Raw genomic sequence first — 6,319 nt, 5'->3', positions numbered from 1 at the left:
CAGAAATGTTATGACTTATATATTTTATTCATTCATTCATTCTCTCTCTCTCTCTCTCTCTCTCTCTCTCTCTCTCTCTCTCCCCCCCCCCCACTGCTTTAAGGATTAGAGAGATCAACAAATATGAAAACACTTTTAAAAAGTACTATGCAAGCCCCAAGCATTACTAAAAAGTAATATTAAACAAAACTAGTCTGAGTGTCGATGGTGACATCCCAGCTCCATGCTGCTAGGGGCAAGTCTTGGCCAGAGCAGTTTGTCACACATCTTCTGCGGCATTCTGAGCCCAGAGAAGGTGGAAGCTACACATGACAGCCACCAGCCACCCCAAAGGGAAAGTGAAGAGTCATTCCGGTTTGCATTTTCAAAGTTCCAAACTAGGGTTCCTTATTACCCAATCCGGCAGCTGACTGTACCATGTTGGCTCACCCTGAGCTAGGTCCCGGTGCTGGGTGGAGTCTGCTGACAACTGGCATCGCTGGCGTACCCCGCCTTCCAGCAAGTCTAGTTTTGGACAATGTAAGGATGAGGTCAAGATGCAGGGTGGGTGGGATGGGAATCTCCCTTTGGCTGATGCTCGTTAAGTGGGAATTACATTTCAGTGTGAGAAACATCCAAAAAGCACTACTTAGCCGCGACACTTGGCTCGGTGTTCAGACAAGATCCTCAACTCGGTGTGTGTAAACTCAGTTAGGGCAGGGATGATGGGTGTTTTATGCACTGCCTGCTCCAGTACCTTGCCCAGAGGGTGTTCAATCAATATTTGCTGAATGAGTGCATTTGACAAGAACAATGAAGGCCCAGCCTGATCCACCCCACCCTGAAAAAATCCAGCTTCATCTCATCCTTCCTTTAACCTGTGATGAACTTCGTGAATCCCTCCTCACTGTAATTTGCACACACAAAACTGCACTCACTTGTTGAAAGGCTGCCTTAGGCAACAATCATGCACGAGTCCTGCCATCTGAATTAGACAATAAACACTTGAAGAGAAGGGACCTTCGTTTTGTGGCCTGGGAGACAAATGTATTCACCAGGGTTACAAGTGGCTGCGGATGAACCAAGGCTGCCCGAATTGACCAAAAAGGGGGGCATGGGAAGGAAGGAAGGAAAACGCCTGCCAAGCCAAGCTCACTGAGGAGACTGGAGCCCTCCACCCACCACAGCAGGGCAGCTGCCCCGCCCCTCCTGTTCACAGCACAATCCTCCAAGTGCTCTGCCAGGTTTTTGTCATCATCCCTTAGTCACCTGGAAATAAATGGACACACTGGTCCTAAAAGCTTAGGACGGAAGCGCAACACTTACTGTTCCAAGGAACCAAGCAGTGTTTAGACAAGATAGAGGAAGTTGGCACACACAAACCCCCCCTTAGGCAAGAACAGACAGAGGGTGCGTCTCTTATTCCCTGGAACTTGAGGGATACGGTAAGTGAAGCCATCTCAATGACCTCCCAAAGAAAGCTTGATTTCTCTGGGGCAAAAGCCAGTGGGTTCATCCACACAATGTGACACACACACACATCTGCAGTCCCAGCTTCTGGGGACTGCTGGAACTCGGGAACCCGAGACCATCCTGGGCAACACCGGGAGATGCCGTCTCAAACAAAAAAGCCCGTGATTCCACACACGGCACTTTCCTACTAAATTTCACTGTCACAACTGTAGCTTCAAGTTTAACAGGACATGGATTTACTCCTAAATACAGGACTTTGTTCTGAGAACCTGGGTTTTGTGTATGGGCTGGGTTTTTTGTTTGTTTGTATTTGGGAATGAACCCAGGACTGCTGTCTTCTACTGAGCTACAGCCTCAATTCTTCTTTTTTAATTCTGAAAGAGGGTCTTGCTAAGTTGCTGGGGATGGCCTTGAACTTGGCAATCCTCCTGCCTCGGCCTCCCGAGTTGCTGGGATTACAGGTGCATGTCACCGTGCCCAGCAGAACCCGAGTTTTTTAGGACACTGGCACAGCTCCAGATACTTTTTGGAACCCTCCTCAAGACTCTGTGCTCTTTCTTTTGTATTATTATCTTTCCGTTTAAGCATTCAGAGTATGACAAAATCAAAGGAGCAGTGAACTAGGAAGACTGAGAAGTCCAGGAGCAACATTCAGTGTTGAAATCAGAAGTTACTACAGAGTCTGGGACACACCCGGGGATGGACCACGGACACTGCTGCGGGTGGTAACCGGGTGTGAGGGAAGGTTGAGAGCTGCAGGCCCCCACCACTGTAGGTGACCCTGTTGTCCCCAATACACATGCCCTTGGCCCCCTCCTGCCTTCCTCTCATGCTCTGCACCCTCTTGGCTCACCTCCGCCATGCCTGTCCTCCCCCAAGTTTCTCCCTGCCTGCTCTGGACTCCTCTGGTCTCCATTCTCCTCAATTCCCCAGGAACCAGGCCTCCTACAGAGCCACCCAGGGAGACCTGCATAACACCAGGGCCCTTACACAGGTTCACTCAGTGAGCCCAGCAAACACCGTGGGCATCAGCAGCGGCACCACTAGCTGCCCTGTAACCCCTTGGCAAACCCTCACATTCCTATCAAAGGGACTGGGCTTGGTGGCACACACCTGTAATCCCAGCAACAGCTTAGGAGGCTGAGGCAGGAGGATCACAAGCTCAAGGCCAGCCTCAGCAACTTAGGGAGACCCTGTCTCAAAAAATAAAAAGAGCTGGGGATTAAATTCAATCCTGGTCCCAAACAAATGAAAACAAACAAACAAAAAATTATCAATGTGGGAGGGGGACCCATACAATAAACTCAGACTATCTACTCAGACCATCAGTTCACCAAAAAGGTTCCCAAGTTTTTGGAGTTCTCTGCCAACTGGACAGGCAGATATTAAAGTTCAAAAGCAAGATTTGGAATACAAGCTGCTCACCTCAGCCTCTTAGGTGGGAAGACAGGTGGGTGGAATAGAGACAGGAAAAAGGTAACCAGAAAGGTGAGCAATTGAGGCTTTCCCTCAAAGTCCCCTCACATGTCCCCCCTCTTCTGTGGCTGCTGTGAAGACCCAGCAGCCAAAAGCAGGCTTTTGGACGCCCCTACCCCACCCCAGTTCCAGACAAGATTCTTTTCAATCTACTTACCCAAGTTGAAGTTCTCACAGGCTGGTAAATACAGTGAGCTTATTTGCAAGCCAGGGTCATATCTGCCTAGCAACCCACCCCCAAGACTTGAGGGACTCTCAACGTGGACAGACAACAGGCAGGCCAACTGTGCACAAAGGAATCTGTTCTCATGCAAATGACCCTGAGCAAGAGGGCTAGAAAAGAGAGAGTCCTGGGACAACTCTGAGGAGCCAGTGTTTCCCAAGAAGATGTTGAGGGACTTTTTAAGGGCAGTCTTGCCCACGGTCAAGGAAGGGCTGGCCAGAGGGGCTCTGTCTGCCTCTTGGACTCTGACAGACCTACAGAAGAGGCCGAGAGGAGAGCTGAACCCTTAATTTCATGAATTTTTTTTTTTTTTTTTGATTCTGTACTCCAGACTCCAAAGGTTCTTTTGTTCTTATTTAGAACTAAACAGAGTTAGTTTTGTTTGGGGGGGGTTGATTAGCATGGTAATGCAGTACTTTTCCTGGACAAGTAAAATAGAAGGCAGAGGTTTTCAGCTCACTAGGCCTAAGGGAACGAGGCGAAGCCAGTCCCTAACTAGGGTGGGCAAGTCATGAGTCTGTGGCTAGCTAGCAAGGCTGGGCTGAGTCCAGCCACCTCTCCACTGTCCAAGTGGACATGGCCAACATCAATGTCAACTTTGGATGAACCCTAGTTGCAAAAAGAGCCAGCGCACATCTGTGAATGTGGTGTAACCTTGAACGAATCCCTCCAATGCTCTCTCTGTGCCTCATCTTTTTCATCTGCAAAATGGGGATAATAAGTCTCAAGTGCAGAAGATTGATGATGGGGTTAAAATAAATCACACGGCTGGCACTTAACTCAGAATCTGGGACAAAGCAAACATAAAAAAATTAATTATAATTAATATAAGAGAGTAATACATTAGTAATAATAATTAAATTGCTATGTTAATAACAACATTATTAGCCCTCCCCCCAAAATAACCAGATTGTATTTGGCCAAAGTATTCACATGGGATTTTTCTAATCATTTGAGCCATAGGAATTTAGGCTTTATCTATTTTTTAAAATTTTTTCTTCCACTTTTTCTCTTTTTTGCTTCAGGCTGCTGAGCCCCAAAGTGACAGTGACCCACGGTAGAGAGGGCACTGTCTAATTTTAAAAGTCTAGAACCTAAAGCACTGAGATTTTATTCGACTTGGGTAGAGTTGCTCAGTATAAATGATGGGCTACAGCCCTGAGTTTCATTAGACAATACAGTACATGATGTGCCCGAATTCTTTTTTTTTTTCCTAGTACTGGGGACTGAACCCAGGGGTGCTTAACCATGAGCTACACTCCCAGCTCTTTATTTTTCATTTGAAAACAGGGTCTTGCTAAGTTGCCCAGGAAGACCTCAAACTTGTAATTTTCCTGCTTCAGCCTCCTGAGCTGCTGGGATTACAGGTGTGTACCACCACACTTGGCTTTGCTGTGTCATATTAAACATGACATTTCCAGTCAGATGGGACATAGCTGTGACTACAGCTTCTGTGGAGGTTGAGGCTGAACCACGACTTGAGCCCAGAAGTTCCAGACCAGTCTGAGCAACCAGAGAGACACTATCTCAAACAAAACAAACATATTAAAAGTTTTTAAAATGCAAGCATGACATCTCCTTTTGGGGTACAGGGGCAGGTCCTCAATACTAAAGTGTAAGACTCTAAATATAAAAGACTATGCTTACAGGTCCGCCAGCTTCAAACCTGTTTTCTTTTTTGTGATTAAAATCCATTTGCTAATACATGTGGATTCTTTAAAGAACAACTCATAACAGATTTCTCACAGGGTGTCTTTTGGAGTCAGCAATTGGCTTTGATAAACCCTAAACAACAAGAAGAATTAATGGTAATTGCCAAGAACTTAATGGTGATCCACACTTTACAGGCATCGTAAATTAAATCGTTCAGCTCTGGGAACACACATTTACTCCCATTTCACAGATTTGGAAATTAATGATCCGCAAAGTTAAACCACTCCTACTCAGCAGCCATGCTGGCTGAATACTGATGGCTCCAACGCATCTGCTTCCCACTTAACCCACACCAGATCTTGTTAATAGAAATGGGTGACATCTAATCCAGTAGACTGGCTCCCAAAATCGTCAGGGCAATCAGCGAGCAAGGATTTATACTAAAATTCAGATCGCCGGCTCCTCCCCGTGGCGACCCTCCGTGCACACTTCAAAACTAAGCTCTCCTGAGTTGGACATCAGAACTATATTTTCTGAACCCCGCGGGACCGAGCAGCGGTTGCCAAAGTCCGCAGAGGAACGCGGAGTACACGGTCTTTGCTCCGCAGCCGTTCCCAAATTTGCCCTGGGTTTGTGAGGTGGGGACCAAGAAGCCAAGTTTGCGCCCCCTCGGGCTCTGAAATGCCCAAGATCTTCGGACACACGCTCTGTCCCTACGAAGAACTGTAACTGAGGGTTCTCCTGCACCATCGGCTTAGTTCACAGTGACCTTGGGAACCGGGATTTCGAAACTAGGGGCACACACTCTCTAAACCTTCGGGTCCCTGCTGGGGGCTCCCGCGGGTCAGGCAGCCGTGCACCTGTGCGGACGTCGCCTCCCGCCTGGCAGAGGGTGCGCGCGCGCCCGGGGCTGAAGATGCTGACTCAGCCGGGCTGCTCACATCCCTTTCGCGCAACGCGGATGCTGTGGCTGCTGCCGCTGCACCAAAGACGGAGAAAGCAATGCACCCGGAGCAGCCCGGCCGCGGGCTCCCTGGGGCCCACTGCGGCACTCCCTCCCCACCCCCGGAAGGGGAACTGTGGGGGTGCGCGAGTTGACGAAATTAGGGGAAGTGGGCGCTGGAGCAGGAACTCGAGCGCAGCGCGCGCAGCTCACACCCAAACTGGAAGGAACCTGTTCTGCCCGGAGCGGGCGCGTAGCTGCCGCAGCCGCGAGCGCTGCGCGGGACCAACCCCGGCGCGCGCTTCTCCCCCTCCCAGCTAACACCCCAAATGCTCAGGGCGCGGGCGGGGCCGAGTGGCGGGCACGCTGAGAGAGGGTGCAGGCGCACCCCAACACTCCTGCACGCCCGCGCTCCCACTTGCATTGCAGCAAAGTGCCGGGGTTCGGTCGGGCGAGGCGCACCCAGGCTGGGGGATGAGGGCGTCATGCCAAGGACCCCAGCGGCGTTGGCGGGGGCGGCCAGCTCGGGACGGCGACGCTGTTACCTTCCGTGACCCCCAGCCCGGGCGGCA

General features: G+C 49.9%; 1 protein-coding gene across 6 annotated transcripts in view; it reads right to left on the bottom strand.

Moving 5' to 3' along the window:
- Arsg (arylsulfatase G) overlaps nt 1-6,319 on the bottom strand; it is a 120,369-nt gene that overhangs the window by 82,489 nt on the left and 31,561 nt on the right. The window contains exon 1 of one of the 6 annotated variants that reach the window (XM_048798179.1): nt 6,293-6,319. The exons of the other annotated variants lie outside the window; for them this stretch is intronic. The gene's annotated coding sequence lies outside the window, so the exon portion shown is untranslated. The remainder of the gene's footprint in view (nt 1-6,292) is intronic. 6 annotated transcript variants of the gene reach the window in all.

Source organism: Marmota marmota, unplaced genomic scaffold, assembly GCF_001458135.2.
Source record: "Marmota marmota marmota unplaced genomic scaffold, marMar, whole genome shotgun sequence".
NCBI lineage: Eukaryota > Metazoa > Chordata > Mammalia > Rodentia > Sciuridae > Marmota > Marmota marmota.
Note: the sequence above shows the minus strand (reverse complement) of the source record. Positions and strands in the feature narration are given on the sequence as shown.